Source organism: Nomascus leucogenys, chromosome 19 (assembly GCF_006542625.1).
Source record: "Nomascus leucogenys isolate Asia chromosome 19, Asia_NLE_v1, whole genome shotgun sequence".
In the NCBI taxonomy this organism is placed as follows: domain Eukaryota; kingdom Metazoa; phylum Chordata; class Mammalia; order Primates; family Hylobatidae; genus Nomascus; species Nomascus leucogenys.
This window is the reverse complement of record NC_044399.1, coordinates 30,197,293-30,210,456: the sequence shown is the minus strand read 5'-3', so window position 1 is coordinate 30,210,456 and position 13,164 is coordinate 30,197,293. Positions and strand designations below refer to the sequence as shown.

The 13,164-nt window shown below is 39.4% G+C and overlaps 1 protein-coding gene across 3 annotated transcripts in view; it reads right to left on the bottom strand.

Moving 5' to 3' along the window:
* The window catches only part of NSF (N-ethylmaleimide sensitive factor, vesicle fusing ATPase), a 166,121-nt gene that overhangs the window by 140,223 nt on the left and 12,734 nt on the right, over nucleotides 1-13,164 (bottom strand). Inside the window, exon 1 of one of the 3 annotated variants that reach the window (XM_030800307.1) lies at nucleotides 1,152-1,247. The exons of the other annotated variants lie outside the window; for them this stretch is intronic. The gene's annotated coding sequence lies outside the window, so the exon portion shown is untranslated. Of the gene's footprint in view, nucleotides 1-1,151; nucleotides 1,248-13,164 lie in introns of those variants that run through there. 3 annotated transcript variants of the gene reach the window in all.

Sequence of the window (13,164 nt, the reverse complement as noted above, 5' to 3'; positions counted from 1 at the left end):
TCTGCATGTTTGCACTGCATATAAGACACTAAACTTCTCAAAGACTGAGATTATATCTTGCTCACATCTGTAGTTCCCAGTGTTAGTACAGGGCCTAGTACACAGTGAGTACTCATTAAATGTTTGTTGAACACAAAAATTTATAGATCAGTAAAAATCTGTCTCAACTACAGAATAAACAATCCAAAGAACATGTAACAAAGGACTGATTGTCTCAACGTTATTTAGGAAGTGATAAAATTGAGCTAAAATGACCTAATAGTTCAAAATATTTCACAGGACTATATAGCTAAAGTAATAAAATAAATTTTCAAAATGCTAAATTAACTCTTTAATTTATAAACTTGTTTATTTGTCAAGTGTCCTTCAAAAGGAGTGAAAAAATCCACAGAAGTCATCTGGTTGGCCAACCAAAACAGATGCTGTGAACAAAAGGCCTCCCTACTGGAATCCAGAAGCATCTGTGTTTTTGTGGTAAGCCAAGCAGGGTATTTCATTTTTTCAACGAAGTATAAGTCTCTATAAATAGTAGCTGTCTACTCACCACAGCAATGCCAAGGGAAAATTCCACAATTCTAACATTGACCTTGCCCCTAGGAAACAATAATGAAAGCCAACCACTACAGCCATGCAGCTATTAAGAAATGAAAGTAAAGGCTAGGCGCGGTGGCTCACGCCTATAATCTCAGCACTTTGGGAGGCCGAGGTGGGAGGATTGCCTGAGCTCAGGAGTTCAAGACCAGCATGGGCAACATGGTGAAATCCCATCTCTACTAAAACACAAAAAATTAGCCGGGCGTGGCGGTGTGTGCCTGTAGTCCCAGCTACTTGGGAGGCTAAGGCAGGAGAATTGCTTGAATCCAGGAGGCGGAGGTTGCAGTGAGCTGAGATTGTGCCACTGCACTCCAGCCTGGGCGACAGAGTGAGACTCTGTCTCAAAAAAAAAAAAAAAAAAGAAATGAAAATATAAAACTGATAGGCATTTTATATGTTGAGTTACTAGAACATTTAACTGTCTGAAGGCTATAGAAATGTCTTCATTATAACAACTTAAAATGTCAAAAATTATAAACTCATTGCTACTATAAAGAATGAAAATTTCAATAAACCTTTAATGGAAACTTTAGTGAGGTAATTACATCATTACTTACTTGAAAGCCTTTAATGTGCAGAAAGATTATTTGCTTATCTTCATCAAAGAAACTGGGGTGATTGAATCAGGACTCTTCTGGACAACACTGCACAGTTTTGGAATTTAAATCACATACTTTCGTCCAAAGGTACACTTTAAAAACTGGATTAAAGTACACTTTACTATTTACTAAATAATTTAATACAGCAAAATAAACAGAAAGAAAAATAGCGTGGCATCTGAACAAAAGAGCTCATTACCAAACAGCTTCCCCTACCTGAACTGTCACCCTTACGAATCCACCGGTTCTTCCTCTGTAGTGCTCTAGGCTTTGGTTTCATTTCTCCCACAGGAAAGGGAAGGACTGAAAACACAAACCTGCCCCAGGGCCAGCTCAGCTAACAGGTCTCACTCAACTATTTCCTGCTAGAGGATCTTTCCTGAAAAATAACATTTCGGAACTACACTGTTCAGTAAAGAAATCACTAGATGTATTTCACTATTAAAATTAATTTAAAGTTAAATTCAATTCTTCAGTTGAACTAGCCCTACGTTTCAAAAGCCACCTGCGGCTAGTGGCTATCACTGCAGAAAGTTTCACTGGATAGTACTAGCCTAGAATAATGCAAGAAAGGCCTTCAGTACTAATCTTCAGGCCTATGGAATCCCTCTGTGCTACACATTCCTATAATAATAATTTCTGTTAAAATTCTGAAGTCACGTGGGACTAGAAGTGATGGGGTAGAAATAAGTTAAACTTACATGTCCTATAGTTATCTCTTGAAGAGCCTTTAGGGATATCCTTGACATTCTCTATCTCAAACTAATAATCGTTCACATAGATGAACCTCCTGCCTGGCATCCCTTAGAACTTTAAAATTCCTTTACAAGTTTATAATAAACAGAAAAACAATTCCCATTTTGGTCTTTTGGGGGGAAAAGCATGCAAAGAAAAATATAAAACGCTGACAACGTTCAATACTGGCAAAGATGCAATGCAGTTTCTACAAAGTTAATGTGACCCAACAAGTGCACCCCTAGGTTTTTAGTCAAAAGAAATGAAAATATATCCACACAAAGACTCGCACACAAATGATCACAACAGCTGTACTTGTAATAGCCTAAAAATGGAAATAACACGAATGTCTACCAAAAGATGAATGAATGAAGAAATTATAGTAGAGCCATACAATTGAATTACTACACAGAAATTAAAAAGAAACTAGTTCAGGTGCAGTGGCTCATGCCTTAATCCCAACACTTTGGGAGGCCGAGGCAGGGAGATCGCCTGAGCCCAGGAGTTCCAGACCAGCCTGGGCAACATGGTGAAACCCTGTCTCTACAAAAGATACAGAAATTAGCCAGGCGTGGCGGTACATGCCGGTAGTCCCAACTACTTGGGAGGCTGAGGTGGGAGGATTGCTTGAGCCCAGGAGTATGAGGTTGCAGTGAGCTATGATCACACCACTGCACCCCATCCTGGGCAAAAAAGCAAGACCCTGTCTCTACAAAAAAATAGAAACTAAACTTAAAAAAAAGATATACACTAAACTGTTACCACCAAGGAGAAAGACAAGAAAATGTCTTTACAATTCTGAACTCTTCACAGTTCTGTAAAACTCTTTACAATTCTGAACTGCTGGAACTGTTTTTACAATAAATAAACTTTGTCTCACAAAAATCATTTTAAATATAGAAAAGTTTTATGTATAATTTTTTCCCTACAGCATTATTTTAACAGTGACGAATTAGGAGTAACCTAAAGGTCTTGTTTCAAAGTAATGGTTCCATAAACTACAACGTACCCGCACTTGATTATATATCATATCATATAAGGATCAAAATCCTCATAACACACTAAGGTAGGGTTCATATCACAGAATTGTATATAGAAATTTTACTTTACAGCATTTTTTTTTTTTTTTTTTTGGTGAGGCAAGGTCTGGCTCTATCACCTAGGCTGGAGTGCAGTGGCGCCATCTCAGCACACTGCAACCTTTGCTTCCCTGGCTCAAGCCATCTTCCCACCTCAGTCTCCCAAGCAGCTGAGGCTACAGGCGAGCACCACCACACCAGGCTAATTTTTGTATTTTTTGTAGAGATAGGGTTTCATCAGGTTGGCCAGGCTGGTCCCGAACTCCTGACCTCAAGTGATCTGCCTGCTTCAGACTCCCAAAGTGCTGGGACTATAAGTGTGAGCCACCATTCTCAGCCTACAGCATTATTTTTTAAAAAGTATAGCAAACCAACTAAATGAAAACCCACCAAAACATGAAAAACAACTGACTAGATAACGAAACTATGGGTGATTTCCAGCTTTCCACACTGATTTTAAACCTCATATATGAAGTTTTCAGGTGTATCTGGTTCTATTTCTGGGTTGGTTGTTCTACTTCATTAACTATTTGCTTTCTATACTATACCACATTGTTTTAATTACCATATATGGCATATTTTAATGTCTAGTTTTGTCAGATTTGTATCAAAAATTAATATTCTTAACTTCACAGAAGCATCTCAGGACATGCATCTCAAATGTTTAAAGAGGCAGAAGGCTCCCTCCCGTCGTTTTTTTTGTTTTTTGTTTTTTTTCTCTTTTTTGAGATGGAGTCTCACTGTCACCCATGCTGGAGTTAGTGCAGTGGCTCGATCTTGGCTCACTGCAACCTCCGCCTCCCAGGTTCCAACAATTCTCCTGCCTCAGCCTCCCAGATAGTTGGGATTACAGGCAACCGCCACCACACCCGGTTAATTTTTGTATTTTTTGTAGAGACAGGTTTCACCATGTTGGCCAGGCTGATCTCGAATTCCTGACCTCAAGTGATCCGCCCGTCTCAGCCTCCCAAAGTGCTGGGATTACAGGCATGAGCCACTGCACCCGGCTATCACATCACTTAATCCCACCCTGCCCAATCTTTGCGCTCTTGAATCTTGGCACACTGCCAGTAAGCCTCTCATGGGTCACTTAAAAAGCAAAAATCCCATAATTCTACTTTATTTTAATTCTACTCTATAATTCTTTTAACTCACTTCAAACTAGCACCCTTTTCTCTCTTCTCTTTATTACCAAACCTCTCAAGTCTCCCTTCCTTGCCTTCCATGTTCTCATCCTATGGCTATCTTCTTCAACCATTCTTTGAAATCCTTTCCAGCAGCCACTTTACTGTAATTGCTGTCTTCAAAATCACCAATCACTAAATGCCAAATTCAGTGGTACCTCCTTCTCCTCAGTATTCACTTTTTCATTTGTCTTGCTGTGTTCCTCATCTGTTAATACCATCATTATCCTTTCAAGTCATTAAATCCAAGATTTCGGGGTCATTTTTCCCTTCACTGCCTATCCCCGGAACGCACACATAAACAATCAAGAGTCTACTAAGACTACTGTACTGTCACTTGGATGTGCCTCCCTTCCAGCCTCACAACCATAACCTAGTTGAGCCGTATCACCTCTCCTAAAAAACTACAATGGTAATAATTGTTGTCCCTGGTTCTAACTTTTGTTCTCCTCCAATTCAGCCTTCCCTCTGCCACCAGACATGACCTGAAACCAAAAATACGATTCCTAAGTAAAAAAGGCCAAACTCCTTAGCATGCTACTCACAGTCACCTATGCAAGATCTATCTTTATTTTTCTGCATCATTTACCTCAATACCCCACCCCGACCCCATGTACCTCACGTTCCAAACTCCATTCTTTCACTCACACTATTCCTTTTGACTGAATTCCCTATTTCAAACCCCTTCCACCTGTGAAAATCTTTCCCACCTTGCAAAGCCAAGTTTATGAAACTCCCTGGTTCCTAGTAAGATTGAGTATCTCCTTTATTTGTGCTTCTTCAGCAGTCTTAGTACTACTTATTACAAGCTGCCTTACACTAGACTTACTTAAGTACCATGCCTTCCTCACAAGATTCTAAGCTCTGATTCTCCTGCACCATTCAGGGAATATACAATACGATAAATGTTAATTGAGTTCTCATTGCTTTTTTTTTTTTTTTTAAAAGATGGAGTCTTGCTCTGTCACCCAGGCTGGAGTGCAGTGGCATGATCTCAGCTCGCTGTAACCGCTGCCTCCCAGGTTCAAGCAATTCTCCTGCCTCAGCCTCCCGAGTAGCTGGGACTACTGGCATGTGCCACCACGCCTGGCTAATTTTTTGTATTTTTAGTAGAGACGGGGTTTCACCGTGTTAGCCAGGATGGTCTCCATCTCCTGACCTCGTGATCCACCCACCTCTGCCTCCCAAAATGCTGGGATTACAGGCGTGAGCCACCGCACCCGGCTGATATATTTCATATAATATAAAATTAATCATTTAAAATGTATACTTGGGTGGTTTTTGTTTTTCGGAGGGTTTTGTTTTGAGAGACAGGGTCATGCTCTATCACTCAGGCTGGAGCACAGTGGCACAATCACAGCTCACTGTAACCTCGAATTCATAGACTCCAGTGATCTTCCCACCTCAGCCTCCAAAGTAGCTGGGACTACAGGCACACACCACCATACCCAGGTAATTTAAAAAAAAAAATTTTTTTTTTTTTTTTTTTTTTGTAGAAACAAGGTCTTGCTGTGTTGCCCAGGCTGGTCTTGACCTCCTGGCCTCAAGGAATCTTCCCACCTCGGTCTCCCAAAGTGTTGGGATTACAGGCATGAGCCACTGCACCCAGCCTTTGAGTGGTTTTTAGTATATTCACTATGTTGTACAACCATAACCACTATCTAATTCCAGAACAGTCCCATCACCCCAAAAAGAAACTCTGCCTCTACTAGCAGTTAGTTTCAATTCATCCCTTCTTTCATTCCTTCTTAACCACTAATCTACTTTCTGTCTTTATGAATTTGCTTATTGTGGACATTTCATGTAAGCAGAATCAAACAATTTGTCATCTTTGTGACTAGATTTTCATAATGTTTTCAAGGTTCATGTTGTAGTATGTAATAGTATTTCATTCTTCTTATTTATTTATTTTGTAGAGACTAGGTCTATGTTTCCTAGGCCAGTCTTGAACTCCTGGCCTTAAGCAATCCTCCCATCGTGGCCTCCTAAAGCAATTGGATTACAGTTGTGAGCTACTGCACCTGGCTTCTTCATTCCTTTTTATGGCTGGATAAGATTTCATTGTATGGATATACCACATTTTATTTACCATTTCATCAGCTGATGGACATTTGGGTTGCTTCCACTTTTTGGCAACTATAATGCCACATGTTAATGTATGTACAAGTTAATGTATGAACATATATTTTCGATTATCTTGGGTCTATACCCAGGAGTAGAATTGCTGAGTCATTCTATGTTTAGTTTTTTAAGGAACTGCAAAACTTTTGTGCAGTAACTGCATCATTTTACATTCCCATTAGCAATGAGGGCTCCAATTTCTCTACTTCCTTACCAAAACTTGTTACTGTCTTTAAAAAAAAAGTATGACCATCCTAGAGGGTGTAAAGTGTTATCTCTCATTGTGGTTTTGATTTGTAATTCCCTATGGACTATGATGTTGAAGATCTTGTCATGTGCTTATAGGTCATTTGTACATCTTCTTTGGAGAAATGTCTATTCTATTCAAATGCTTTGCCCATTTTTAAATTGCATTGTCTTATCTTTGTTGAGTCGAAAGGGTTCTTTGCATATTCTGGATATAAACAATATATATAAAATATGTATACTTATCAGAGATATAATTTGCAAATATTTTCCATTCTGTGAGTTGTCTTCATTCTACAGTGTCCTTTGATGCATGAAAGTTTTTAACTTTAACAAAGTCCAGTTTATCTACTTTTTTCTTTCACCGCTTGTGTTTTTGTGTTATATCTTTAAAAATCACCATTTAATCCAGGTCATACAGATTTTCACCTATGTTTCCTTCTAAGAACTTAACAGGTTTAGGTCTTTGATCCATTCCGAGTTAATTTTCGTATGTGATGTGAGGCAGGGATCCAAATTCATTTTTTTAAATGTAGATATCCAGTTGCCCCAGCAACATTTGTTGAAAAGATTATTCTTTCCCCAGTTAATGATCTTGGCACCCTGGTCAAAATTAACTGACCATAAATGTATGGGTTTATTTCTGGACTCTAAATTGTATTCCATTGGTTTACATGGCTCTCCTCTTGCCAGTGACATGCCATCTGGATTACTGTAGTTTTGTAGTAAGTTTTGAAATCAGGAAGTATGAGTCCTACAATTTTGTTCTCTCTTTTTTTTTTGACGGCCAGGCACGGTGGCTCACACTCGTAATCCCAGCACTTTGGGAGGCCGAGGCAGGTGGATCACGAGGTCAGGAGATCGAGACCATCCTGGCTAATACGGTGAAACCCGTCTCTACTAAAAATACAAAAAATTAGCCAGGCATGGTAGCAGACGCCTGTAGTCCTAGCTACTTGGGAGGCTGAGGCAGGAGAATGGCGTGAACCCAGGAAGTGGAGCCTGCAGTGAGCCGAGATCGCGTCACTGCACTCAAGCCTGGGCGACAGAGCGAGGCTCTGTCTCAAAAAAAAAAAGAAAAGAAAAAAAGAAATACATGCATTTGACAAGGACTTGTGCCTGGAATATATAAAGAACTACAAATCAAGAATAAAAAGAAAGGACAGAAAGCCAATGGAAAAATGAACAAAGGATTCAAACAGGCATTTCACAAAGAACTTACCTGTAACATATGTTAAATGCTCAACTTCATTAGTCATCAGAGAAATACAAATTAAAACCTCAGGGAGATATTGCTACACACCCACCAGAAAGTTAAATAAAGAACACATTGTCATGACAATTCTGGGTTTGACTGTGTTTTGTTTTTTTGAGATGGAGTCTTGCTCTGTCGCCCAGGCTGGAGTGCAGTGGTGCGATCCCGGCTCGTTGCAACCTCTGCCTCCTGGGTTCAAGTGATTCTCCTGCCTCAGCCTCCCGAGTAGCTGGGATTATGGGCACCCACCACCACGTCTGGCTAATTTTTGTATTTTAGTAGAGATGGGGTTTTGCCATGTTGGCCAGGCTGGTCTCGAACTCCTGATCTCAAGCGATCCACCTGCCTCGGCCTCCCGAAGTGCTGGGATTACAGGCGTGAGCCCCCGCACCTGGCCTGTCATGACAATTCTAAGTGGTGATGAGGATGTGCAGCAGCTGGAACTGATGAAAATGCATGAGCACAACCTCTTTGGAAAACTAGCAGAATTCCCTAAAACTGAGTGTAGGCATGATGCCCATGACCTAGCACTTACACTCCTGGGGGTGGGAGGAGTGAATATATTTTTATTCATGATTTCTATTTATGATGACAGAAATTAAGCTAGTGGGTATCTGTGGTTGAGTAGAAGGATAGTGACTAGGAGCGGGCAGTATGGGATGCTGGTAATGTCCTCTTGACCTAATTGTTGGTTACCTTTGTGTTCACTTTGTAGAAATTCACTGAGCCAAACGCGTACAATGTATGCACTTTTCTGTTTATATGTTTTTCTTCAATAAAAACTTGATTTAAATAATGTTCTTTTTCTTAAACTAGGTAGTAGGTTTATGGTGTTTTATGTGTTACCTATATTTTATACATATTTTATTCCTGTTCAGTGTCCAAAAAATATAAAAAGTAGTCACTGCTTTGTTGTTAATTTGAGCATCTCCTGCACCTAGCACAGTGCCTGGGACATTATAGATATTTATTAAATATTTGTTCTATGGAAAAGAAGTAGGCTAGTAGTTTCTTTTTGCTTTCCAACAGCCAGTTTTTCACTCAATTATTTGTAAATATGATTTCTACTCAGTTATTTCTAAATAATAAAATATGTAAATACTATTGTGTTTATATTTATTAGCTCAATTTATTAAATGAGAAACCTCTCAATATTAAGGACACATCATAAATTATTAGCATGCTGTGTTATAATGACTAAAAGTAACATCAACAATTTAGATAAGTATAGTGTGGCCTTACGGATGTAAGTCAATAGATCATGCAGCACTGAAGATGTGCAGTTTACTAGACCTTCTAATATTCTCGGGTGTCTCACTGTTTCTTTTTTCTTTTTTTTTTTTTTTGAGATAGGGTATCACTTTGTCACCCAGTCTGGACTGCAGTGGCGTGATCAGGGCTCACTGTAGCCTTGACCTCCTGGGCTCAAACCTCTCACTTCAGCCCCCTAAATAACTGGGATTACTGATTTGTGCCACCAAGCCAGGCTAATTTTTTCTTTCTCTCTCTCTCTCTCTCTCTCCCTCCCTTTCTTTTTGTAGAGTTTGGGTCTCACTATGTTGCCCAGGCTGGTCTTGAACTCCTGGCCTCAAATGATTCTCCCTCGGCCTCCCAAAGTGTTGAGATTATAGTTTTGAGCCACCGCACCCAGCCTCACTGTAAGGCCACACTATACTTATCTAATATTTCAAATACCTTCTTCCTCTCTGTTCTTTCTCCTCAGTGGTGTCTACTATGGAGTGAAATGTGCACTCCCCACTGTCCCCACCAAAATTCATTAGTCGAGGCGCTTCCCCCACCCCAACTATTTTGGAGATAGGGACTTTGGGAGATAATTGAGGTTAAATTAGGTCATAAGCGAAGGGCCCTAATCTGACAGGACTGTGGCCTTATAAGAAAAGGAAGAGAAATGGTGAGATCGTGCTGTCTCTCCACCACACAGACACATGGCAAGAAGCCTGTGTGCAAGCCACGAAGACAGTGTTCACCAAAATGCAGTCATACTGGCACCCCGGTCTCAAACTTCCAGTTTCTAGAACCGTGAGAAAATACATTTCTCTTGTTTAAGCCACTAAGTCTATAGTACTGCATTATGGCAGCCTAAGCAAACTCAGTCAGTGTCTTTTGATGAAATCCAATTAATCACTTGTTTTCCTTTGTATCTAGTGCTTTTTGTATTCTGTTTAAGAAATCTTCACCTGTCTGAATGTTTCTGCCTTTTCTTGTCATTAATTTCTAACTTGCCCACATTATGATCAGATATTATACAGAGATCTGCACCTTGGATGTGGTGTTCAATACTCAATTATTAATATTGTTAATTATATTAAGTCTTCTAAATGCAGTGCAAAAGTACTTTCTGTGCTGTCCAATACAGCAGCCATTGTCACATGTCACTAGTAAGCCCTTGAAAAGTGGCTATTGCAACCGAGAAACTGAATTTTTAATTTAATTTAATTTTCAGCTGTAACCATTTTGTCTTTTTAATTTTTCAATTAGAGAGTTTTGAAACTCCTCACCATGGTAGATTTGTCTATTTCATAATTCTGTCATTTTGTTCTTTGTATATTGAGGCAATTATTAGGTTCACACAAATTTGGAATTGTTTTTACCTTTATGGATAAATAAACCTTTTCTCATTGTTGAGGGACCTATCTCTAGCTGTCTCTTTTGTCTGAAAGATCATATTGTCTGATGCTAATATAGTTAGTTTACCTCCCTTTTGGTTAGAATTTGCCTGACAGACTTTTTCCATCCTTTTGCTATCTTTCTACATTCATATGTATTAGATATCTCTCTTGAAAATTATAGCTGGATTTTGTGTTGTTTCAGTAAGTTTGTTTGCTTGCTTTTATTTATTTATTTTTTTGAGACAGAGTCTCACTCTGTTGCCCAGGCTGGAGTACAGTGGCATGATCTTGGCTTACAGCAATCTCCGCCTCCTGGGTTCAAGTGATTCTCCTGCCTCAGCTTCCCAAGTACCAGGGATTACAGGTGTGCACCACCACACCCAGCTAATTTTTGTATTAGCTGGCCACGGCCAGCTGGCCATGTTGGCCAGGCTGGTCTTGAACTCCTGATCTCAAGTGATCCACCCGTCTCAGCCTCTCAAAGCACTTGGATTACAGGCGTGAGCCACTGCACCCGGCCTGCTTGCTTTTAAATAATCCAATCTGACATTATTTGACTGAATGAAGCATTTAGTCTACCATATATTTTATTTGATTTCTATGTTTTATTTTCGTTTCCTCTTTATCTGACCTTTTCTATGTTTTTCACTTCTTCCTTGCCTTTTAAAAATTGTTTTTCTGCTATAAATTATTACTAATATTTCTATTATTTTAGTAGTTACTCTGAAAATACTAATACACACACCTATCAAAATCTAAAGTTAATTGAATAGCTTTACCTTTCTCTTCAACAGTATAAAGATCATAAAATACTTTAACCACTCTTTTGATTCAGACGTTGTGGTTATCATATATTTAGTTCTTTTTTTTGAGACGGAGTTCTGCTCTTGTTGCCCAGGCTGGAGTGCAATGGCGTGATCTCAGCTCACTGCAACCTCTGCTTCCTGGGTTCAAGCCATTCTCCTGCCTCAGCTTCCTGAGTAGCTGGGATTACAGGCATGCGCCACCACACCTGGCTAATTTTTGGGGTTTTTTTTGCATTTTTAGTAGAAACGGAGTTTCTCCATGTTGGTCAGACTGATCTCAAACTCATGACCTCAGGTGATCCGCCCACCTCGGCCTCCCAAAGTGCTGGGATTACGAGCGTGAGCCACCACCCAGCCTATTTAGTTCTATTTTTAAAATCTCCACATACATCATTTTATAAAGCCAATATTTATTTCAATATATCCACAGATTTACCATTATTCTTTACTCTTCAATCCTTCTTAAATCTCAGACTTTACATCAGTGGTCACTTTTTTTTTTTTTAGCCTTCAGAAAATTGATCCAAATTTCCACTAGTAGGGAAGGTTTGATGGTTACAACATTCAGTGTTTGTCTGTTTTAAAGTGTCTAATTTTGCCCCCGTTCTTCACAAGACATACAATTCTTGGTTGACAATTATTTCCTCTAAGCATATGGAAAATATTACTCCCTGTCTTATGGCTTTCAGGAAAATAGCTGACAGCCAAATACCTGTTGATGGTAATATCTTTTTTCTCTGACAGCTTTTTTTTTTTTTTTTTGAGACGGAGTTTTGCTCTTGTTGCCCAGGCTGGTGTGCAATGGCACGATCTCGGCTCACTGCAACCTCCACCTCCCAGGTTCAAGCAATTCTCCTGCCTTAGCCTCCAGAGTAGCTGGGATTACAGGCATGCACCACCACGCCTGGCTAATTTTGTATTTTTAGTAGAGATGGGGTTTCTCCATGTTGAGGCTGGTCTTGAACTCCTGACCTCAGCTGATCCGCCTGCCTCGGCCTCCCAAAGTGCTGGGATTAAAGGCGTGAGTCACTGCGCCCGGCCTCTGTCAGCTTTTAAGACCTCTCTATGGTATCATGTAGTTTCTTTAAAAAATGTTTAGGTGTGAATTTCTTTTCTTTTTATCCTTTCTGGGATTCCTTACCTTCCTAAATTTGTAGGTTGTTTTTCATCAGTTCTCTGTCATTATCTCTTCAAATACTGCCTTTGCCTCATTCTTTTCCATGCCCCTGCTCCCCTGCCCCTGGAATTCTGACTAGACTGAACCTTCTTATTCTACCCTCTGTATTCTCTTAACTCTTTTATTACTTTTCATTTTCTTGCCTCTATACTGCAATTTTTTCAGATCCACTTTACTAAATCTTTCTTTAGCTGTGTCTAATCTGTTCTTAAATTTGTACACTGGTCATTTTTGTATACTTGCTCCTCATTCCTATTTTAAATTTCTTTTTTTCTATAAGCATATTAAATACATGTACTTATAATCTGTGTCTGCTAACTCCAATATGTGAACTCTTTGCAGGTTCTGATTCTGCTCTTTATTGTTTCTGCTTGCTCTCATTCATTGCATCTTATTTCTTTCTGCATTTTGTGAATGTGAGTTCATATTTCTTACAGCATTATGTTTAGGAATTTTCTAAATCCTAAGATCAAGATGGGTTCTCCCAAGAAGCTTTGTATTTGCTGCTTTTTAGGCATTCTTAGGCATTTTAAGGCATCATCACTCTTGTACCACTTTTATATTTAATTACTAGCTTAAGATTTTCACACCATCCAGGTAATATAAAATCAGGATTCAAACCTGCATGAAGGTCAGCTTGTGGGTAAAACTTCTCAGGGAATTTCTGTACCCTTCCCATCACCACCAAAGTTTGAGGCAGGAAATTTTCCTTTCCGATCCTTAGACAAGGTAAGTTTA